Below are 25579 nucleotides of genomic sequence, written 5' to 3'. Positions count from 1 at the left end.
ATCGGTCCAATCTGGTACGGATCCCATACCGACGACTAATATTCCAGTATCGACCGAGGTAGTATTTTGTACTCCCTTGTTGACGGACTACACTTCTGTGGATTCTTCCAGTGAATCTGTCTGGCATCTGCCTCAACCACGATTAATTTTAAGTGGTCGTTCCACTTCATATCGCTCCGTGCGCATATTCCTCGATGTTTTATGGGAGTTACTGCTTCCACTTCTTCTGCAATCGTGTAATTATTCGCTCAAGGGTCTTACGCTACATTTGTTTATGTTGAGGGTCAGTTGCCACTCTTCACCAAACGGCGATACTCTGCAGGTCTTCTTGCATTTTGCTACAGTTGTAGCGTCAGTCTCTCCATACAGGAGCATGTTCCGCGAAAAGCATCGTGGAACTTCCAATTTTATCTACTAGGTCATTTATATATATTGCAAAAAATATGAGCCGTATATAACTTCCTTGGGGAACGCTGAAATTACTTTTATGTCTGAAGACTTCATTCCGTTGAGAACCACGTACTGTGTCCCGTTTGACAGAAATTCTTCATCCAGTCGCACGGTGGTCTGATATTCCGCAGGCTCGTGTTTTATTAGGCGACTGTGGGGAACTGCATCTGCTGCCTCACTGACGTCAAGAAACACAGCACCTAGCACACTGGACTCGCATTCGGGAGGACGACAGTTCAATCCCGCTTCCGGCCATCCTGATTTAGGTTTTCCGTGATTTTCCTAAATCGCTCCAGGCAAACAGGCAAAGGCCGGGATGATTCCTTTGAAAGGGCACGGCCGGCTTCCTTCCTTGTCCTTTCCTAATCCGATGAGACAGATGACACCGCTGTCTGGTCTCCTCCCCCAAACAATCCAATCCAAACGTAGCACCTTTCTGGGCGCCGGTGTCTAGTGCCTTCTGGATCTCGTATGTGTTACGGTACATTTAGTTCTTATCCATCACTGGAGCTCATTATTAAACGTCGTTCAGTTCTCAGTGACGAGGTATGGAGGATTGTCAAGTAATTCCAACTTGGCGTGACGGAGGTAATATTGCAGACATGTAGTTGTCTGCTAGAATCTGAGTTGGTGGTCTCATGTACATATTTAGTGCGATAATGTTCCGTTGTGTAAAGTCTGTCATTGTGGAAAGTGGTGGAAATCAATAGATGGTTAATGCTAAAATGTGAAATAGGTTGTTGCGTACAAAATGCAGGAAAATGACGATAGCTCATAGTAGAGAAGACATAGACTATGCATTCAGTTGTCTTTGCGGATGAAGACGTAATAGCCATCTGGTGCCGAAGTGTGTTCTGTCACGTGTGTTTTGCTAGAAATTACGGCAGCGAAAATTCCTGTCGCTAACAGGTGTGTGTAATGCTGTAAAATAAACTACCAATCAGTGAAATATGCTGAACTCCCACGCAATGCATATATTTCACATATTAGCGCAACTGAAAATAAATATTAAATGATTTTTGTTTTCTCGTTCATTGGGACGTGTGTGTCGGATGGAGGAGAAATGGTATGGGTCTGTTGTGTGTGGAGTGAAATATATATTAAGATATTTTATTACATGTTATATGCTTAGTTAAATTAAAAAACTGGACAGTAAATGCAAGAAATCAAAATAGTTTACATAGATGACAGTGCTTCCTAGCGCCTATATATGGAACTTCAATCAGCATGTGGTGCAACTTCAATCAGCATGTGGTGCACTATAGGTGCAGCAAAATACCTGTTCAGTAAGGTGGACTGAAAAATTTCAAATTATTTTTTAAAAATCGTAATACTGCGGAAAAGATGCAATTACAGAGACGAAAAAAAGCAAGAAAGCTCATTCATTCGCATCTATACGTCACCCGTGTGCTCTTAAAGCTTGCAGTATTTTGCAAAAGTTAAAATTTTTACTATTGTGTTTAAACTCGACATCGTCCAAATGTAACAGCTCAAATGTTATGTACTCGTATTACAACCGAAGATATTGTTTAAACATTATTCTAATTTGTTAGTGTCGCTAGTTAGCGCATTTCCTTCAAAGCTCACGAAAAGTGAAAAGCAATTAATTTAAAAAGATAGATCACAGTTAAAGGATAAAACTATAAATACATTTGTTTTTTCTCGTTTATTTCACTGGTATAATTTCAAATATTTAAGAACAAATACCTGTCTTACGATGGTTTTCCTAGATAACAGCATAGTTTATCACAACGTCACAAAATGAAACAAACTGTAACATGTTGATAGCAAAAGATAATTTGAAATGATAAGTAGAAGAGCCATTACAACACGAGTAATACAAGATGAACAAGTGTCGACTGACAGAACAATAGCGTGGAGGAAAGGTGGGGGCCTCCGACTTTCTTGAAATTATCCAGTGATCACGTATGCGAAGTTCGGCTTAAGATTTTCTCAGTATTTTGTAAAACTTGACAGCGATTTAAATCACTGACCGACTGAATCAACCTTTTTTTTTTTTTCCTACTTCGTCATCGGTTCGAATCATATTCGAATAGAGGTATTACATTTACGTTGTGGCAAGTTAAATATAAGGTTCTCCGTTAGGAGGCTATACAGTACAGAATAGGTAAGTTAATGAGGCAACATTGCCGTGAACATTGAGACAATCATCCAATGGAGGCCCCCAGGTTGATTTGATAAATCACCAGTCCTCTGCATATGGTAGTCGGTAAGTACCTGTTGCACGTCCTCGTCCGACAGGAATCGTCGACACATCGAGGCGTTTTTAAGGGACCGAAGGCGTGGTGATCACATGGAGAGAGCTCAAGACTACAGGGCAGGTGCTCCAGTATCTCCCACTCGATTTCGCGTAACTTCTGCGTTTCGGCATTTTCGATATGGGGACGTGCTTTACCATGAAGCAGCAGCACTGCTTGTCGCACTCAGTTCCACAAGAGTCTTTTTAGACAGAAATGCTGCCTCACACACATTCTGCATTACCCAATGGATGTCTACCGGTATTGGTCCTAGTTTACATTTCCGCATTTATCGCACGCACGTCGGACAGACGCGAATGGCGGCGCTTTTGCATCCCCATCGGAGACGCGCTACGTTGAACATACGCTGCAGCGACGGTCTCAAGGGGAAACTTTCTGATCGCCCCTTGTAATATTTGTTTATTTATTTACTTGCAAATCTGGAATGCATATATGACCGACAGATATGAAGCGTTTTAATTTTTCCCTTTTCTATGTCTCTGATTCGTGTCTTTTCCGCAGTACAGCTATCTGAAAAAAGTCTTAATTTTTTTGGCCCATTTTAGCGATCAGACTAATCCTTAGTAAATTGAGGATTACCACTTTCTTTTTTGATACACATACGTACTTTGGGTGAATACATGCGGACGCTGCAGTGTCCCACACATTAGTGTTGTAGAACGTGGTCTATCTCATACAGTGAGTTGCCCTGCTACTCATTAATGTTTACCTACTTGAAAAACAGAATATATCGACGCGAATCATTTCGTTGCTTTACTCTAAAACTCTTCGCTGTTGATGTGTTAGATTACATTCAAATTTTAAATTCTATCGAATGATTTCTACATTTACAACCAGTCGACGGGTTGCGCTTGAGTCTTATATTTCTGGGGTATAAAATGGGCTGCCGACACAAAAAAAAAGAAACTGAGAAAGAACACTCGTTTTACCCTCGATCTGAGATGTTTGCAAACAAGATGTGGACAGAGGAAATGTTTTATATAACATAAAAATAGAGCTATTTTCCTGACATGTAATGGGCGAATTGCATAAAAAATCAATCTGCAGAGTACCACACCGACATAAACGTTACGAAGATCGAAAGGACGCTCAGAGGACCGGTTTTCTGTTGCAAAAATGTAGAGGTACAGGTTACAAACTAAAAACACAAAAACATATGACGAAATTTCAACTGTAATATCACTGAATAAATGATATGTTCTAATAAAATGTGAAATAAATTAAATTAGCTGAAGTAATACGACTGGATTAATAGGGGATGAATTAAATAAAGGTAAACTGACGTGAAATGATACCAGTGTAAATAATTCACGTAAGCGTAACACTCAACGTAATAAAGATGTAGTGACGGTTGACTGTGCCAGATGGCGTCAGCGTTACAATGTTACAAGCAATAGTAAGAAATGTGGGAAATTTATTTTGCTTTGTAAGAGTGTCAGGATATAAATAGCAGGGTATCTGAGGAGTCGACGTCAAATACTCATCAGTGGGGAAGAGGATGTACAGCAGAAACTGAAAATCAACGTTCAATACGCTTTAGATCAATATGTGCTGAACACGATTTTGGGGGATGGGAGAGACCCGTCGTGGTTCAGTAGCTGTGTTAGGAAGCAGAGAGATTTTTACAGGTCTAGACGAAGTGAAAACCTAGCAGTCTAACAAAAGATGAACATAGTCAGAATGAGCGTGAGCGCAAATTGAGAAACGCTCAGTGGATTCGAAAGTAAAATTTTGGCAATCAGCCTGACTAAAAATCCGAAGACATTTTTTGGTGTTGAGTGAGTAAATTGACAGAAGTCAATTGCTCAGTGACCAGACTGGTACTGAAACGGAAGCTGATACGGTGAAGTCCGCTGTGCTGAATTCGCTCTTAGGAAATTGTTTCACTGCAGAAAATTTCAATGCGGTTCCTTCTTTCAGTCATCCCGCGAACGCTGGAATGGTAAATATTAAGGCAAGTGATCGCTGAATCTGTGCAATAATAAAATTGTAAAAACGTTCTATCTGTTTGTCTATTTGAATATGCTAGTCTACGAAGTTACTAGGCGAATTTTCATGGAGGTTTTCACACGTAGCTCGACAATAGTTTGTGGCGGCGTATAGGCTCTTTTTTTATCGGAATAGAATCACTTAAAAAAACATAGCATAACTTAAAGTTCAAGGAGTCTGCCCTGTTCAGTATTTCTGATGTTTAAATGACAGCGTAGCACACAAAAGAACCAACAGACGTCGCAGTTAATTTTTTTTACCTCAGTGGCAGAAGTATTTTCGGAAGTTTAAGTCCGTGACATAATTAAGCGCCACAGTCTTAACTTTACGAATACAAACTAACATTGGTTAACTTGTCTAGATACACGGATTTACTGATTTGGCTTTGTGTATTAAAAACTTAACAAAACCTCCCTATTTTGGATAAGTTTATTCGTATATGACTTCTGGGCTAGGGAAAAAGTATTCATTGAGTAATTGACCCTATAAGGCTTCAGTTTTTACCGATTGAAGTACATAACCCTAAAAAGCGACGGTATGCAAAGGCCTTTCTTTAACTTTCATTGCGAAGTACCGGCGTATAATTAGTAGAAAACAATCTAAAATCACTAAATAGAAGGACGGCAACTGGACACAATGAGATACCTAAGAGATTCTACGAAGATGAGACGAAAGAACTTGCTTCCTATAGCAGAAGATTTGTCTGGAGTAACGAAGGGTATCTAGCTATGGGGAAAAAGCGCAGGTTACCCCCGTTTTCGAATAGGGTTGTCGGACAGACTGTAAAACCCCTTCATCTATTTTTTGATAATAAATTTTCATTCCAGTTTGCGGTAATCGAACGAGAGAAAGGGGCTCGTTACATCAGAGAGACAGATGGCTGTTAAAATAAACCGTTTGTCTAAAACGAAGTGCGCACTGCATTATGTAAGTACACGGAACTATATTTAACGATCGTTTTGAAATAAGTCACTCAAATAAAACACAATTCATTATTTCCCTTGCCGCAAGTTTATGATCAGCGTCTACCACGCTCGTCCAGTAGCAGTCAACGAGCTAGCTACATAAGCAAGTTCCTTACAAAAATGGTTGAAATGGCTCTGAGAACTATGGGACTTAACATCTGTGGTCATCAGTCCCCTAGAACTTAGAACTACTTAAACCTAACTAACCTAAGGACATCACACACATCCATGCCCGAGGCAGGATTCGAACCTGCGACCGTAGCAGTCGCGCAGCTCCGGACTGAGCGCCTAGAACCGCTAGACCACCGCGGCCGGCCAAGTTCCTTACATCTGGTCCGTGTTAAGAATACATCACTTAGTTACTTCACCCGATGCTTTTCAAGACCTTATTCAATATCCACATTCTTTTCACAGTTACATGTAAATAAGTTAATCTGCATTGTGCTTCTTCAGACTGCGCATAACTCAAGCTTCTTCACAATCAGATGTACTAAATCATTTCCAGCCATCTGTAAACAGTCTCTTCTCATCCATAATCTATGCGAACTGTGTTTTCTCTTCCTGATTAACTTCTCACTCTTCCCCCACTCTTCTCAGCAGCTTCTTTCGTCTCCCTTTGTCTGCCCGTTTTGTCCTTTCCATCCTGCTCCAAATCCACATCTTAAGTGCTTCTATTCTTCTTTCTTCCTCTTTGATCAGTGTCCACATGTCAGCTCCGTGTAGTGTCACGCTGCATATAAAGCACATTGCCAGTCTCTTCCTCACGTCCCTGCCCATGTATGCACATAGAACCCGCCCTCTCTTATTAATGCTTCGTTGGCAATTCCTGTACGCGTTTTCACCTCCTTATTAAATCTTATGTAGAGACTAGAGTTGCAGCAAATTAAAGCATATAGTAATAATTACTTACCAAATGCTCTGTCAATAATTTTTGAAAACCTAATGAAAATATCTTTGACGCTCAATCCCTACCGTCCACCATGAAAGCTGGAATGCCCGCTAGTAGGCGGCAGGGGCCAGCCTGACTAGCACTGACACTGAGCATAGGCGATATCGCTGTCAAGGCAGTTGCTAATATCGATCTTGACTAAGAGTTTTGATAATGGTTCCCGTACAAGACGTCATTGACGCCGAACGGTTGTAAAAGTGAGAAACATATTTTGTGCTCACGCATTATGATGTTTGTGGCAGATGAAAATTTCACCTACAAAAATCAACAAATTCCACAAGACTGCCGGCCGAAGTGGCCGAGCGGTTAAAGGCGCTGCAGTCTGGAACCGCAAGACCGCTACGGTCGCAGGTTCGAATCCTGCCTCTGGCATGGATGTTTGTGATGTCCTTAGGTTATCTAGATTTAAGTAGTTCTAAGTTCTAGGGGACTAATGACCTGAGCAGTTGAGTCCCATAGTGCTCAGAGCCATTTTGAACCATTTTCCACAAGACTGTTCGTCCACAAGGTCCAGAGTGCCGAAGATGACGTTCAGATTGTCGACGTGTTCTATACTGCAGAAACCCCTTAGATTCCATTTTAGTGAAAGAATACGATCTCACCTAGTATCGGGCCAGATACTTCCAGGACTTCCTAGCAGACAGAATTCAACACGTCGGTCTCAATGGGCCCGGCCAGACAGCCGCGAGCGTTTGCAGAGGGTGGCGGCAGGAAGGGTATCTGGCTAAACTCTACTACTGACATTGCCAAATCGAACCCATGTAGATACAAGACAGAGATTAGGAAAAGAAAACTTCTCTCTAAACGGACCACTCCAAAGGGTGTTGTAGGGTTGCTACTATCTACAATTTATGTTAAAGAGCTAGTGGATAACGTTGTAGGCTGTGTGGGGTTATTCACGGACGTCGCTGTTGCCAACAGGTGATTTGCAACGCCGGACGAACGTAGCGAATTCAAGAATACCTGCAGAGTATTGATGCTTGATGCAGGGCCTGGCAGTTGAGCCTCACGGTAGATTAACGTGAGGCGGTGTACCTGCTGTCACATTACACCAATGGCAACAAATCATAAAACAACTAACTAACTGCCGCAAAATACCAAGTCGTAGGCAAGTGGAATCACCACATAAAGCAAATACGTAGAAGAAAAAGCAGATGCCGGGCTGAGATTTATAGGGTCACTCCTAATGAAATGTAATTCATCCACGAAAAGAGACATAAAAAAACACTCGTGGACGGATTCTTGAGTACTGTCAACTTGTATGGGACCGTTGTTAGATCATATGGATGGATGGATAGATAGAGAGAGAGAGAGAGAGAGAGAGAGAGAGAGAGAGAGAGAGAGAAATGATGGGGGAAGGGGGGCACGAACGAAGAGCATAAAAGCAGCGCATTTCAAAAGGGATCGTTCACTAATCGCAAGAACGTAATGGAGTTGCTCAGCAGACTCCTGTGGCAGAAGCTACAAGAGAGGCGTTGTACAGGGCTATTACAAATGATTGAAGCGATTTCATAAATTCACTGTAGCTCCATTCATTGACATATGGTCACGACACACTACAGATACGTAGAAAAACTCATAAAGTTTTGTTCGCCTGAAGCCGCACTTCAGGTTTCTGCCGCCAGAACGCTCGAGAGCGCAGTGAGACAAAATGGCGACAAGAGCCGAGAAAGCGTATGTCGTGCTTGAAATGCACTCACATCAGTCAGTCATAACAGTGCAACGACAGTTCAGGACGAAGTTCAAGAAAGATCCACTAACTGCTAACTCCATTCGGCGATGGTATGCGCAGTTTAAAGCTTCTGGATGCCTCCGTAAGGGGAAATCAATGGGTCGGCCTGCAGTGAGCGAAGAAACGGTTGAACGCGTGCGGGCAAGTTTCACGCGTAGCCCGCGGAAGTCGACGAATAAAGCAAGCAGGGAGCTAAACGTACCATAGCCGACGGTTTGGAAAATCTTACGGAAAAGGCTAAAGCAGAAGGCTTACCGTTTACAATTGCTACAAGCACTGACACCCGATGACAAAGTCAAACGCTTTGAATTTTCGGCGCGGTTGCAACAGCTCATGGAAGAGGATGCGTTCAGTGCGAAACTTGTTTTCAGTGATGAAGCAACATTTTTTCTTAATGGTGAAGTGAACAGACACAATGTGCGAATCTGGGCAGTAGAGAATCCTCACGCATTCGTGCAGCAAATTCGCAATTCACCAAAAGTTAACGTGTTTTGTGCAATCTCACGGTTTAAAGTTTACGGCCCCTTTTTCTTCTGCGAAAAAAACGTTACAGGACACGTGTATCTGGACATGCTGGAAAATTGGCTCATGCCACAACTGGAGACCGATAGCGCCGACTTCATCTTTCAACAGGATGGTGCTCCACCGCACTTCCATCATGATGTTCGGCATTTCTTAAACAGGAGATTGGAAAACCGATGGATCGGTCGTGGTGGAGATCATGATCGACAATTCATGTCATGGCCTCCACGCTCTCCCGACTTAACCCCATGCGATTTCTTTCTGTGGGGTTATGTGAAAGATTGTGTTTAAACCTCCTCTACCAAGAAACGTGCTAGAACTGCGAGCTCGCATCAACGATGCTTTCGAACTCATTGATGGGGACATGCTGCGCCGAGTATGGGAGGAACTTGATTATCGGCTTGATGTCTGCCGAATCACTAAAGGGGCAAATATCGAACATTTGTGAATGCCTAAAAAAACTTTTTGAATTTTTGTATGTGTGTGCAAAGCATTGTGAAAATATCTCAAATAATAAAGTTATTATAGGGCTGTGAAATCGCTTCAATCATTTGTAATAACCCTGTATATCACGACGAGGTTTACTGTCGAAAGACAGCGAAAGGTACAAGAAGAGTCGAGTATCACACTAGTTCTCCCCATAGGTATTTGAGGAAGAGACCACAAATTAGAGCTCATACGGAGGCTTTCCACGTGCCATTCGCGAATTGTTCAGAAGGGAGACGAAAATAGTGGTAGCAGAAGTACCTCCCCCCCCCCCCCTCTCCCACACTTGCGGAGTGTTAACAGTAGACGAACAAACGTTGTCACGCCGTGATAATAGAGAGCGCTTCGATCTCAATTTGGGAACAGTTAGTCCGCCTGCTTAGCTGAATGGTAACCTGTTCGCCTACCATGCAGCGGGCTCGGTTTCGATTCCCGGCCGGGTTGGATATTTTCTCCGCTCGTGGGCTGAGTGGTGTCATCATCATCAGCGACGCGCAAGTCGCGCAGTGCGGCGTCAGCTGAAATAAGACTTGCACCCGGCGGCCGAACTTCCGCGGATAGAGCCTCCCAGAAAGAAACGCCATACGATCATTTCATTTCATTTTGGGAATGGTTACATTGAGTCTTGGTCAATAACTTGGAAGCGAAAGCAGTCGGCCTGTCCTGTGAACCAACTCTGTGCGAGAGCACAATTTCGATTCCGTACGAAGAAGCGTCGACTGCCAAAACCACAGGCTTAGCGGGATCGAAATGAACAAGTTATTTGTCACACTAAAAGGCACTTTTTAAGATCCTTCAATGCGTCCTGACTCCCTTTGTTCCAAGCAAAAGGCGCATTCTTCCGGCGAAAATGATGCAACGGAGCCGCGATCTGGGCTGTGCTGGGTATAATGCGGATGTAGTATGTCGTCTTCACGATAACTGACTCAAATTCCGTCACGTTCCGCGGCGCAGGTAGGTCCCGGATGGCCAGCAAATGTGAGGGAAGGGGATGAACACCTTGGCGATTGAGAACGTGTCCCAAGTACTGAATTGGTCTGAATAAAGGCACATTTGGTCAGGTGATACTTCAAACCTGAAGCTGCATACGAAGGTTATTGATATGTTCCTCCGCTACACCACAGTATCGTCCAGGTCTTTTGAACAGAATGAAACTTTTGCAGTAAGCTGTTTTAAGTAGCGTTGGAATAAGGTAGGAGCGGAAGCGCTTACAAAAGGGTGTGGGCAAAAATTTGAACAACTTTAAATGTGTGTTGACCACAGACACTTTCTGAGACTCCTTATCGAGCGAAATTTGCAAGTACGCATGGCGTAAGTCAGTTTTTTGAAAAATAGCGGCCAGCACCAAGCCTGTCCATTAATTCTTCAGGGTGAGGCAGTGGATAAGTATCAATTATTGTTTGTGGATTCACAGGGATTTAAACACAAAAAAGTCTTTCAGAAGGCTTTGATAGGATTGCTTAAGGCGAAGCCCATTGACTAGTTTGTATAGGAGCAATAGCACTACTGTCTTACCATTCTTTAAGTTCATTTCCAACTTTCCATGTAAGCGTATGGGAGACGGGACGCGCCGCAAAATTAGAAAATAAATCAGGACCTTCCTCAATCAATTGAGTAATACTCTCTTATGGGTTGAAAGTAGACACAGAAAGTACATTGTCCTAAATAAGAAGGCTAAACGAGTGAAAAGAATCTAACCCAACAACATTTTCACAGTCTCGCGAACCTAAAATTGTGTCACTTTTCTGGTGCGAGATTGGAATGTGGCAGACAAACTAAATGTAACAAGCATTGGAATGTCCTGACCGTTATAAGCAGTAAGGTGCGTGCAAGATTTTGTTAACTGTGGCAAGCCCAAATGTTCGTAAGTGGTACGATTAAGCAAAGTAACGGAAGCGCCAGTGTCTTAACTGAAGTCGCACACAGCGTCTGGCAAGGGCAAACAGTTTTTTGGCGGTCACTGCGCAGCACGTGGGAGGGGTGAAGCCACATTCTAAATTTGGTCATTGCTAGCACCGGTAGCGGCTTTAGAAAAAATTACACTCACTGCGTGAGAAGGTGCTCCGTGCTTACGAAAGTGAACGGGGTAGAGGTCTCTCTCTGTCGCAAGATTGTATACGACCTGGCTTTCCACAAGCAAAGCAAATAGCATTCTGCGAAGCGCAGTTTTGTGTTTTATGAGTGGAAAAGCAACGGGGACATGATTTCACAGCAGATGCACGCGTTGACAACTGTTCGCTATGTCCACGGCACGGTGGCTTGTTTGCGTGCAGTGGTCAGTCGCAAGGCTGTATCTGCTTGTCAATGTGCATTACATTGCCAATGGGAGCTATCTCAAACATTTCCACGGCACCAGCCCACGAGTACTTATGTTCAATAATGTGTAACACTTGTTTCACAGTAGGATCAGAATGTTTGAGAATTTGTTCTTGAGTTCTACTATCTGGCACAGTGTACATAATTGCCTCACGAATCATTGCGTCACTACAGTAATGTCCACAGCTATAGTGCAAATGATACTGTCGTGTCAAATCCTGAAGTTCAGTGACCCACTGACGGTATGTCTGCTCTGGCTTTTTCTGCAATCGACAGAACATGTAACGAGCAGCAGCTTTCTGTACCTGATCCTCGTAATGCTTAGTGGGAGAGGAAAGCAGATATTCAAAAAGTAGCAACTGCGGCGTGTTATTCGGGAATAACTTCTGAGCGAGGCGGTAAACTCCTGTGCCGGCCGTTGACAAGAAGTAAGAAAGTTTGACAAGGAGTAATAAAGTTTCACAGTACGTTGCTCTTGGTGTGTAGCACAGTGAGCGTTGTGTTGAGCGTGCCACACTTTCCATTCCTCTTGTTGTTCACTGAAAGAGCGAAACAGTGGAATGCACGGAGGCGGTGCTTGGATGTGGCTGGCTGTTGTGGCAGCAGCGGCTTGTGCAGTAATGGCTGCTGGACTGCCATCATCAGCTGTGACGTTTGGTAGATCTGAAACTGAATAAACTTCGTTAGCTCAAAGCTAGCAACAATCGGAGGCGTAGGCGCAGGTGGTCTAGGAGGCGTGTTAGAGGCCATTTTAATAAGCGGAGCGCCGCCACAAAATATAAGCAAAATAAATAGCGGAACCTTTGCGGCTAGTCTACAATAAAGAAAACTAGTAGCAGTTCTCCTCTGAAAGAAGAGAGAGAAATATTACTGTCGCACTGTGACCGAACAGTGAAGAGCATAGGCAGCGTTGGTTCTGGATACCTCGTCGCCAGATGTTGTGTCGGCTTGTATTTGTCAGCATCGACACACACAAGGAAGGGGATAAGCTGCGATGGCCGATGTTAGGAATCTAAAAGGGTCTGTACATAACACTTTCAAATTATTGAAACACTTTATTTCTAAAAAGTATGCGACGGAACTGGGCCGACCGGAACAGGGTATTTAATTTAATTGAAAACACTGAAATATCTCGAAAACTACATATCACATTAAAAGTTTATAATTCCAATTTGTCTCTGAGGGGGACATCCAATGATAACACACTCGACCTCCACCACCCCACCGCATTTTTGAGTGGCGGAGGCAACTTTGAAATCTTTCATTAGGAACCCCCGTTTTTTATTGCAGATTACGATTCTATGGCAAAATCTACATATGTTTTGTTCGAAGCATTTTCTTTGTTTGTGCACACATGGCACTGTACTTGGAGGAATATAAATGGGTACACATTGGTAATTTACGACACGCGACGATTGGCCCTTGAATATCCAGTGCCACGTCGGGCCCAAACTCCGTGCTGCGAGGGTAGGGCAGGCCAGTATTTCATAACGTCAAATTCGAAACCCCAATCTCAACGTTGCATTCCTCAGACATAACGAACAGCATACACTCCGGCCAAGGCTCGAGACGAACGCTGCTCTACTTTTCCAATTAGAGTAAGTGTTCAGAAGTAGTACCGCCAGCCTCAATAGACTTAGTGGTAAGCTTTCCAGATGACGGTATACACGACAGAAGCATATTTGCGGGAGTGTCAGCACAAGCGTTTCTGATGTAGTCGACCAGTTACCGGTCTGTTGGTGCTTGCTGGTACACTTTAGCTTTTAAATACCCCCAGAGAGAGAAATCTGGTGACCTAGTGGGACAATTAATAGGGTCAACTCTGCCAGTCCACCAAGAAGTGTAAACGTGTTCTAATACCTCCCGTGCTTCTATTACGTAATGCGCTGGGCAACCGTCATGCTGAAACCACATACGCTGTCGAATGTCCAGGGCAATATCCTGCAGTAGTACCGGTAGCTCCTGTTCCAAAAACGTTCGATATTTGCGCCCATTCATCGTGCCGCCGATAAAATACGGTTCAATGAGTCTGTTCCCCATGGTGCCATACCATACGTTAACCGACCAAGAAGATTGATGTCAACTTTCCGTAACCAACGGGGATTGTCTACACTCCAGTAATGCACGTTATGCCGATTAACGCTGCCATGGTTTGTGGATGTAGACTCATCGGAAAATAGTACCTCGGCAAAGAACGTTGGAATCATTCGAATTTGTTGACATGCCCATTCACAAAATACTACCTGTTTATGAAAATCGGCGCCCTGAAGTTCTTGATGCAGAGACGTGATAATGGATGATACTTACGACGATGCATTATTATGGCAATGCTACCTTCGGACGTAACGGAATGACGGTTTGATTGCCGGTCGTTTACCGGTATCTGTGGGTTGTGGTGCAGCTATTTCATTAACTTCTCGTGTAACAAGTTTACTACGCATCCGTTGGTCGGTCTTACGCTGCCATCAGACATAAAGATGTTCACAACCTTGTTAAGGAACGAACGAGGGCGAACTTTCTCTATAAAACACTCGATAACCAAGGCAACAGCAGCCTCAACATTCCTCCTACATTCTTCGTAAATCAGGATCATTTCAGTTTTTTCTTCTGTGGTTGCAATGTTCATCGTCCACTTGCACGTCTGTTATCCAAATCATAGGTAGATGTGCAAGCAATAAACACTGCGCAAGGACTGTAGTGTTGAGAGCCGCTATCTGTTCTACGTCTGCACGATATGAGAGCTCCGGTAGCAGTGTTCTGTCTGTTACGATACGTCGTAGCTCGCAACGGCCACTGTGGCTTGTCGAGTAGCCACGTATTCGATATTCCGGCGGAATACAACGTTGCGAATGGAGTTTACAACTATAAATAACCTGTATGAATAATGGTCTGTCCTACCCTCGCAGCATGACGGTGGGGTCCTAGTCCCACTGGATATTCAAGGGCTATTGAGTAGCATATCATAAATTAATATTGTGTACCCAGTTCTATTCCTCTGATTACAGGACTATCTGTTGTGAAACAAGGAAAATGCTTAAGGCAAAACGTACGTAGATTTTGCCGTAGAACTGTAATCTGCTATAAAAAACAGGAGTTCCCATTGAATATTCCAAAGTTGCCCCGCCACCCACGCAAGGGGTGAGGTGACGGATTAGTGTGGTGTCGTTGGATGTCCCTCTCAGAGACAAATAACTTTCAGTTATAAGTTTTTTCATCCAACGTGTAGTTTTCGAGATATTTCAATGTCTTCAGTTAAACTGAACATGCTGCTTTTTAAAAAATCATACAATCTCTGACAGCACCGCATTCTTGGTCGTCTACACTAACTGAGTCGTTTCAGTAATCATACCTCAAGAGACGGAAACTCAACTTGCTTGACCCACTTCCTCCCTCCTTAAGATACTTTTCACCAGTCTTATCTTCCTGCATACGGATTATCGACGGTGTGGCTGAGCGAGTCTCGAGATCTTTAGTTATACCCTTTTTTTTTCGTACCACTTTTCATGGGGTCAACATCGCTTCTTTTGTGCGAAATTCTAATATGTGTACTTGTCTGAAGTTATTTATACAGCTGATTTGTATGCCGGTACTATGTAAATTTTACAATGTTGAGAAAACAAAGGAAGGCCTGAACGAGTTAAATGACGAGACAGTTTTGCGAATACTTGATGAAAGGATAAGTCATCAAGTGTTAGATAGCCAGAACACACAGGATTTCTTGATTTGCTGACGTTTTATCAAGGGACTTCCGAAAAATTTCGATTTACACTAAGCTGACGAATGTAGTGGTATAGCGTAAGCACATATATAAGTGGTAGTAGTATCGCGTACACATGATATAAAAGGACAGTGCAATGGCGGAGCTGACATTTGTACTCAGGTATTAACGTGAAAAAGTTTGCGATGTGATTATGGCCGCTTGACGGGAGTTAAAAGACTGTGAATGCGAAAGTGTAGTTGGAGCTAATGCATGGGACATTCAGTTTCTGAAATCGTTAGGGAATTCAATATTCAAGTATCCATAGTGTCACGAGTGTACCGAGAATACCGAATTTCAGGGGTTACACGTCACGACAGATAGCGAAGTAGTGGACGACCTTCAGTTAACGACAGAGAGCAGCGGCGTTTGCGTGGACCTGTCAGTGCTGACAGACAAGCAGCACTGCGTGGAAATAACCGCAGAAATCAGTGAGAGACGTACGTCGAACTTATCCGTTAGGACAGTGCGGTGAAACTGGCGTTAATGGTCTGTGGCGGCAAACGACCGACGCGAGTGATTTGCTAAGAGCGCAACATCGCCTCCAGCGCCTGTCCTGGTCTCGTAACCATATCGGTTGGATCCTAGACAACGGGAAATCCCTGACCTGGTGAGATGAATCCCGATTTGAGTCGGTAAGAGCTGATGGTAGGGTTCGATATGGCGCAGACCCCAAGTTTTCAACAAGGCACTGTTTAAGCTGGCGGTGGCTTCACAATGGCGTGGCCTTTGTGTACATGTAATGTACTCTGTCCTCTGGTCCAACCGAAGTGCTCTTTTACTGGCAATGTTTCTGTTCGGCTATTTGGAGACCATATGAATTCGTGGACTTGGTGTTCCCAAAGAATGTCACCAGGCGACAGTTGTTTGTTATTGGTTTGAAGAACATTCTGGACAGTCTGAGAGTGTGATTTGGCTACACAGATCGCCCCAAGTGAATCCCATCGAACATTTATGGGACGTAATTGAGAGATCAGTTCGTGTACAAAATCTTGCACCGGCAACGCTTTCGCAATTAAGGACGGCTATAGAGGCAGCGTGGCTCAGTATTTCTGGAGGGACTTGGAACGACTTGTTGAGTCCGTGTCACGTCGAGTTGCTGCCCTACGCCGGGCGAAAGGAGGTCCGGCACGATACAAGGAGGCATCCCGAGACCTCGGTCACCTCACGGTATCGAGGATTTAATTAGCAAAAATTCGACTGTTTTGTGGGCCATATTAAAGTCATTCATCCCTGCGGACATGTTGAGACGTCATCCGCAGGTACAAATCTCGCTCGCGTTATGTGACTGGGCGCAAGTATCAAAACTGCAGCGCGCGTGTGTGTGTGTGTGTGTGTGTGTGTGTTTTAGTCGTGAAAGATACCATTGCGTGATGGATGGCGGAAACGGCTGCGTCGGGCCGTTGTCGGAGCCGGGCAGCAACAAAAGGCGCTGGTCAGCCGCATTGTTCGGCGGTGGAGCGCGGGTCGATAGCCGGCGGCGCTTCCCGCGACCTTCCGCCGTGCAAGGGTCGCCGCCTGCCGAACAGGTGGCACGGCCGCAGGTCGACCGCGCTGCCAGGAGTCGGGGCTGCCTGCGAGCTAGGGGCGCGCACCACGAACACTTTAATCAACAATCGTCGGAAGTGGAAGGAGATTTCTTACGGGGTAGTTAAGACAAATTCCCACTTGAACTGTGTCTTATATGCAGACGACACCACACTGCTGGCGGACTATGAACATGACCTACAAAGAGGGATACATTAATGAGGTAAGGTTTGTGAAGAGTACCATTTCACGATTTCAGAAAATACAAAATCAGTGAGTTTCAAAGGGAAATATCCAATACGGACAAAAATTTTGATCAACAATAGGTCAAGCATTTTAACTAGGTTGTGACCTCATATACGACTATAACGAAGACGTAATGAAGAAATTACCAAATTTTGGGAATACGTGTGGAACAATTAATAGATGTCTCAAAAATATAACGAGGAAAGAAACAAGATTTAAATATTATAAGACAGTGACTGTTCCAATTATTGTTTTTGTAAGTGAACTGTGGCTTATAACTAGAGGTCAAGAAAGTCGCATACAAGCGACGGAGGTGAGGTGTCGAAGAGCAGTAAAGGGATTCACAAGGGCCGACACAATCTGGATTTCGGAAAGTAGGGGACAATTGAATACATTTAACATCCTCAGTAAAGTAACAGAAATAGGAGAAAGTGGGATAACATCTCGAAAGAATGAGTGGAGAAAGTTTACCTCTCCAGCTAAGACGATATGAACCGGTAGTAGAAGAGGCGATGAGTACCGTAACAGGCAAAAGAAAAGAAAACGCCTATTGTTAGCAGTGAACATGACATGATGAAGATTTGTGTTTTAATGCCGAGGTGCTATCCCCCTTGTAGTGTCAAAGGCTTATTTGTCTATTCGGTTGAATCTCTCAATGTTCTGCTGATAAACTATTTGCGCCAGTGGTTCCCAACCACGAGTATTACCCCATAAAGGGTAAATTCGTTACTATCATCACTCTTTCGTCAGACCGTAATGTTGATTACGTAATTCCCATTAATTTTTTTTTTTATTTCAACTATCTGCAGCGCCCGTCGTTGCTCGGGATGTTTACATCTGCCACACGAAGTGGTTGGCCCTGTGCCTTGTTGATGGAGGGAATTCAAGCCGCGTGGGAAACTGCCATCGGTTTAAATCGAAGGGCATATGTGAATCACAGGGCGCAGAGGAATCGACGAGTGGATACGTCTTCCCCTGCGGCATTCATAAAAAGCAGGCTCTAGGCTTCCGGTTCTGACTTTCGCAGATGTACATTAATTTCAAATCAAAAGCTCAGTAATAACAATTACACCATAGATTATGCGTAGATTCCGCTTAGATTCCCTTTTAAATTACAAATTAAAGTAACAACAATTAAGGAAAAGACAGATTTCTACTTACCGTTAAGATGACACGTTACGGTGCATACAGGCACAATTAAAAGACACTTTCAGATTACCTTCCGGCCACAGGCTTCACCAGAAAAAGAAAGAGAAATACACACACATTCATTCACATAAGCAAGCACACGTGGCGCAAAATTACCATCTCCGGCAGCTCGTAGCAGAATGAGCTGCCTGAGCTTGCAGGCATGTGTCCGTGAGATGTGCTTGCTTGTTTGCTTTTGTGTGTGTGTGTGTGTGTGTGTGTGTGTGTGTGTGTGTGTGTGTGTGTGTGTGTGTGTGCGCGTGTGTGTGCCTGCCTCCCTTTCGTTTTCTGGCGAAGGCTGTAGCCAAGAACTAATGCGTAAGTGTCATTTAATTGTGCCTGTATGCACCATAACGTGTAATCTTCACGGTAAGAAGCAACTTATCTGTTCCTTAAATTGTTATTATCCAACCTGGAGTTTCCATTGTTTGATAAATTAATGTAAAGAACTTTGAAGAAAATCGATAAAGTGCTTCTAGAGGTTTTTGATAACATTTCCCCTTTGTATACTGCACACACATTTGTTTCGAGTCACATTACGAAATCTTATGTAGACAGTGATATTCCCCTTGCCTGAAGGTAGTGTACAAAATTTCATCAACACCGGAATAAATCTGATTTGTATGAATTACAGACAGACAGACCCTCTTCTTTATAAACTGTATATAGATCTACAGCAAAGCACGACACAATGTGCTGAGGGTGATAGCTTGTGAAATGAATATCTGGACGTCTTATCCACATAATTCACTCAGTACACATAGCCTATATTTGTTCTGTGCATTTATGACAGTAGAACGGAGACATGTATGATATACGCTTGAATCTCATAAAAATTCCTTCGTAGAGTTGTAGGTAGTTCCCGTAATAGGCCAGATAGTGCTTCGTTAGTCACTTTGCAACTATAGACGAACTAAACGGCAACATCATAGAACAGTAACTATGTAACGCTTCTACACTGCTGTAAGACTTTCACAGTGTAATTATTATTATCATTATTATTATTAGTGGTATTAGTATTGGAAGTGGTCAGATACAAAACATTGGCAGTCTGAATGATTACATTTTCTGTCACTTGAGAAGCAAGAAGTCCAGCAATTACGTGTTTTACCTCAGCTAAACATAGTGCACACTTCTTCACTTGGTTGATTTTAAATGAGGGTGTCGCTATGTCTCTGAGTGGTACAGAGGAAGTCTACCCTCAATATGGATAGATTGATTTCCTTTCTGAGGAAGAATTGCAGTTAGCACTCACGATGCATCGAGAATTGCTACAGTTACGTATATAAACAAGGCTGTGTGTTTACTTATTTGTGATTTATACAAATCTACAGTTTCATTCCGATCTTGTTTAAATTTTAGACACTTTACGTTCAAGACAAGATGATCACTGTCTACGTAAGATTTCGTAATCTGACTTGAAATACAAATGTCTGTAATATTTAAAGGGGAAAGGTTGTTACAAAAAGCGTCTAAAAGTTCTTGGCCGATTTACTTCATATTTCTGCTCTATCCCCTACTGAATATTTCTCTCTCTCTCTCTCTCTCTCTCTCTCTCTCTCTCTCTCTCTTAGTTATCGTTGCTACATATGACATATAGCCTAGGAGATATTTTAGTCCATGTCTCACAGTTATTTGTATCAATAAAATCCACAGCGCCATACAAACGCTAAGGCAAGTCGTGGATATGGTACCTACAAAAGTTGCTAGATCGCGGGACAATCATAAGATGGAACCCGATATTTCCCGAATTGTGACGTACACTGATCGAACAGTTACAGTCTTGCTCACACAGCACTATTTGAAAGAGTGAAAACTGAGCTGGAACAGTAGAAGACGAATTCTCCAAAAACGCAAAGAGATACTTATCATAAAATGTAACAACAGATGTCACAAGTAAACATCTTTTCATGCAGCCGAAGACGTATTCATTCATCGCATTCCGTCGACATTTACTGATTCAAATATGCCGTTCGATTTCAAGCGACTGCAGTTTCATGTTCGATTTACATTCGGTATTGGTATCAACAAGGCTCAGGGACAATTACTGTGTGTGGCAGATATCAAACATCCCGGGCAAAGACGGGCACCGCAGCTAGTCGTTCTATAAGAAAAGGTTGTCAGAAATAAGATGTACCAATTGCTTCAACGATTATTTGGTTCGTGGATTGATAAAACACGCGCAAAAACTAAATATCATCAATCATTTGTCATCTCAAAGATAAGTGTTCACAGAAAATTCTTTTTCGTTGTAAAGTTTGATAAGATGCTAATGCTAATGTTGATGGTGGTGGAAATAGGTGGGATGAGGGGTAACAACTAACTTGGTCTCAAGGAAGTTGCAAACCACTGATCTGGCAAAAATATCTGCGCGCGCGCGCACACACACACACACACACACACACACACACACACACACACACACACACACACACACACACACACATATTGACATTAACATGTGGTGTGTCCACTGTAGCCATTATGACGACTTGAATTCTGCTGGGCACACTTCCAGTGAGGTGGCTGAGTTCATCATCAAGAGCCGCAACCAGAGGAGGGAGTGATGGTTGACGCTGGGGTCTGGAGTGAAGTCGATGTTCTAACTTAACTCGAAGTTCCATTGGGTTATAGTCGGGACTCCTCTGGGCCAGTCCATTTCAGGAAAGCTAGTTACCACCAACCACTGTCTCACAGACGTTGCTTCATGACAGGATGCACTGCTATGCCGATAACAATGATAATCGTCTCCCAGTTATTCCTCTGCAGTACGCAGTACACAAAGCTTTAAAATCTGTTGATGGTCTTCCACATTTAGCGTTTTGTTAAGCGCAGTAAGAGGACCGCACCACCATTCCCCCTACTATAATGACAGCTAGAACTGACAACTGTAGACAACAGATGTTCATTCGAGCAGTTACCTGCCATTTGTGAGAACAGGCCATGCTAAAGTAATGGTCCGCAACACGTGGTCGTGCGGTAGCGGTCTCGCTTCCCACGCCCGGGTTCCCGGGTTCGAGTCCCGGCGGGGTCAGGTATTTTCTCTGCCTCGTGATGACTGGGTGTTGCGTGATGTCCGTAGGTTAGTTAGGTTTAAGTAGTTCTAAGTTCTAGGGGACTGATGCCCATAGATGTTAAGTCCCATAGTGCTCAGAGCCATTTGAACCATTTTGATAAAGTAATGGATGTGCGGCCGTAGTCTGTCAACGTTGATGTGTCACAAATCTATATCGACCAATGAACTGAAAGTCCGTAAATTATTAGAATAGATGCACCAAAATAGCTGCTTGTAATAACAAATCACTTGTAACAACAAATCTTTATTTACAACATTTTGTTTAGGCATTTATCGCCTTTGTTAAGTACCTGCGAGCACAGTTTTGGCCAGAACGTGTGTAACTGTGAGCTGTATAAATGTGAATGTCATTTATATTAAAGTGACTATATAGTGCTCACGTCTAAACTGATATAACGTCCAAATAACGCCGTTAGTGAACTGTCACTGTTTTTAATAATGTGGTATATGACTTAATATATTACTAACGAAACCTTAATTACAGTGTGACAGTAGTATGATAGACCCACTCTTTCGACGCTATAGGGGTATCAATACAACTTGAGGTCCGTCATCTTAACTAGCTCAAAACATTGGATTTACCGCATTTATACCCCCCCCCCCCCCCCCCGATTGTTCACAGCGATGACACTTCACCGTGACGTTACTCTGACCTACCCGTGCCGGAACGTAATTGATTAATGCACTTTTTAAAGCCGCAAATATTAAACTAGTCTTTCCAACTAATAACAGCCTTTCAATAAAATTACGTTCCGCCACCACTAGAACGTCAAAATACGATAATCCAGGCATATATAGTCACGTGTGGCAGCTGTAAGAGCTGTTACATTGATCAAACAGGAAGAAATTTTAACTTGACATACAAGGATAACATTAAAGAGATCGAAAATAATCAGTCGAGCTTCTTTCTACACTTGAAAAATCAAAACCGCTGTGCTGATACGATCGAAAATACAGAAGAGTTTGCACAGAATACCAAAACGTTTTGCAATGAACATTCGTGAAGAATTGGAAACGTATATACACACACGAGAAAATACCCCCAAGAAATATTAAACGAGCATACAAACTTTAGACCCAAGTACTACCTCAAAACCTTCATTGAACTTGGAGAATATGAAAATGGATAAATGGGAAGTAACATAGGCAACCAAAGACAATCGTAACAAATTTTAGTTAATAAAATAATATCGCTGTTCGTCCGCATAATCTTTGTAAACATATAGCGTCGTAAGTGTGGAACTGTCAAACTACTGTCACACCATAATTAACGTTTTATTTCCAATATATTACGTCATTTGCCACTTTATTAAAACGGTGACAGTTATAAGACAGTTCACTAACGGCGTAATATGGACGTCACATCAGTGTAAACCTGAGTACAATATAGTCACTTTAATATAAATGACATTCACATTTATGCACGTTCTTGCTAAAACTACATTCTTTGGTACTTGCCAATGGCAATAAAGCCCGAAACACTCTGTTGTAAATAAACATTTATTATAAGCAGCTATTTCGGTGCATCTATTCTAATACCAGACATAGTTGTGCGTTACTCTTCTCGCCCTAAAGAAAAACTCCGAAAATTTTTTTAGGGAGGGGAAAATGTGTGCATAGTTTGTGCTACACACACACACACACACACACACACACACACACACACACACACACCAAACAAGGACGACGACGCGTGGATGCATACCACGACTTGACTAAAATGAAAAACGCAGACAGGTCCTTTAGTGGACAAAATCATCACGCTTGAAGAGAGTTGGTGCAATCAGTACGAACGTACCACTAAACGACAAGGTGGAGAAATTCACATGAAGGATCAATCCACTGACGACATAACCAACATGTAAACCAATGTGACATGTGAGTTGAACAATATCCCAAAAAAGGATTTTCCTGACAGTTTCACAAAGTTGAGTGAACGTTCTTTGCGTTGCACTTAAGTGGTGAGAGACTATGTAGAACACCTGAAGCATTAAAAACAGAATCTTAATGTTTCTTTACTTTCTATTAGTCAAGTCTCGAAACTTTTTGGATTGACGGGGTATGTAGACCGAGGACTGTTCTCTAGCAGCAGCCTAACGTAAATATAGACGACTCGCGTGTTCTGAATAACCCATCGGCCAAGGAGTATTCAGTTTTATCATCAATGACTAAAGCGATTTAACAAACGTGCTTATTGTCACAGGGCTTTACACACACACACACACACACACACACACACACACACACACACACACACACATTTGTGTAGAGTTGTTTCGAGGGTAGAGGTTATGTACGTTTCTGTTCTTACATTTTCGGTCCTGTTCCGTGTCCCTGGTTGGCATCTCTATCAGCTGCTATTTAGTGCATTGCCTTCACTCAGTTTATCACAAATTTCCGTTCACTACTTCACCTCACATGCACTTACACAAAATTGGCGAAATGTGATCTGGCAGATACTTCTGATAACACACTGAATGAGAGGTGTCATGACATTGTCTCTGTTCGCAAAAAAAAAATGTTGCTTCATCGCTGAAGATGAGTTTCTCACAAATTCCGTCCTCTTCAATAAGCTGTTGCAACCGTGCCGAAAATTCAAAGCGTCTGACTTCCTCAGAGGGAGTTAGGACTTGTAGCAATTGCAAGCGGTAATACTTAAGCTTCAGCTGTTTCCTTAAGATCTTCCAAACGGTCCGTTGTGATATGTTCAGCTCTCTGCTTGCTTTGTTCGTCGTCTTCTGTGAGCCACGTGCGAAATTCGCCCGCGCGCGGACAACCGTTTCTTCACTCAACTGCAGGCCGACCCGATGCTTCCCCCATGAAGAGGCGTCCTGAAACCATAAACTGCGCGTACCATGATCGAATAGAGTTTGCAGATGGTCGATCTTTGTTGAACTGCGCTCTAGTGTGTCGTTCAATTGTTACGTCAGACTGATGTGAATGCATTTCAAGCACAACATAACGCCCTTCTCGGAGCCTGGCCATCTTGCATAACTGCTCAGTGCTGCGCTCTCGTGGCGGAAATTTGAAGTGAGACTGATACCGTACAAAAAGTTTTGAATTTTTATGAAAATATGTCGATTAATGTAGCTACAGTGAATTTATAACATCACAAAAATCAGTTATAATAATCTTCTGTACTGACGATTGTTTATGCCTAATCAGTAGTAATCGGTTTAGATATTGAGGAATTTACGTCAGCATTACTTTGAGCAACAATGTCCTAGCTGATTCTATCTGCTAATATCATAGCAAATTTGATTAACAATGTGCGTTTGGTGTAGCTGTGTTCTCATGTTGCAGACACGCCGCTGGACGGCAGCTGCGGGAACGGAGCGGCGGCTGCGGCGTTGGCTGGGGCGGCAGCTCGGACTCGCCGTCTGGGGGCGGCGGTGGCGGGGGTGGCAGTAGGGGCGGGGTCGACCCTGCCGTCCAGGAGGTCATCCGCCGCCAACGGCACCACAGCTGAGGTCAGTACCGCAACTGTCACACGAGGTCAAGGGCACCCGAACTTCGAAAGGCCATTTACCAACCTGGTGATCCTGCCTGCTGCAGCGCACCAAAACGCAGACCAGTCCCTGTGTTTTTATGTTACAGGTACAAGTTTCATGCGAAAAATTACCTCCAGCTGCACTTCATTGATATTGATACACCATACGTGATCGTTTTCGAAATACACATTTAATATCAGATACATCTCTGAAACCAATCACAACTGCACAGAAACTATTTTCTGTTAGTTTTGCTCCACAGCAGGTAGCATGCAACACCATAAGCGCTCACTAAAGAACACTTCTAACAGCAGCTTACGGTATTCCATCCTGTCATTTTTAGAGCTTACCAAAGCTGCGGAGCGTAACAGGCAGAAAATATTTTCGATGTAGGTAAGACTGGTTTCCCAGATTCGTCTGCTGATGAAACGCGTATTCAGAAATCGACCACGTATGTGGCATGAGTAAAGTGCAGATTTCACATATTAAGACTGTCGTGGTCTCCTGTCCGAAGACAGATTTACGGCAACCCTCTCTTGAAGTCCATTCTGTACAAGCCTCATCATCTCCGTATAATTCCTGCCAGCTACTTCCAGTTGAAAATGC

General features: G+C 43.2%; 2 protein-coding genes across 2 annotated transcripts in view; both read left to right on the top strand.

The window, feature by feature from the left end:
* Positions 1-25579, top strand: part of LOC126474503 (translation initiation factor IF-2-like) — a 476968-nt gene that overhangs the window by 391934 nt on the left and 59455 nt on the right. The window lies entirely within an intron of this gene.
* LOC126475002 (supervillin) overlaps positions 24871-25579 on the top strand; it is a 579202-nt gene continuing 578493 nt past the window's right edge. Inside the window, exon 1 of the mRNA XM_050102541.1 lies at positions 24871-24952. The gene's annotated coding sequence lies outside the window, so the exon portion shown is untranslated. The remainder of the gene's footprint in view (positions 24953-25579) is intronic.

The sequence above is a fragment of the Schistocerca serialis genome, chromosome 4 (genome assembly GCF_023864345.2).
Source record: "Schistocerca serialis cubense isolate TAMUIC-IGC-003099 chromosome 4, iqSchSeri2.2, whole genome shotgun sequence".
Classification (NCBI taxonomy): domain Eukaryota; kingdom Metazoa; phylum Arthropoda; class Insecta; order Orthoptera; family Acrididae; genus Schistocerca; species Schistocerca serialis.
The sequence above is the reverse complement of the archived record's forward strand: the minus strand, read 5'-3'. Positions and strand labels throughout refer to the sequence as shown.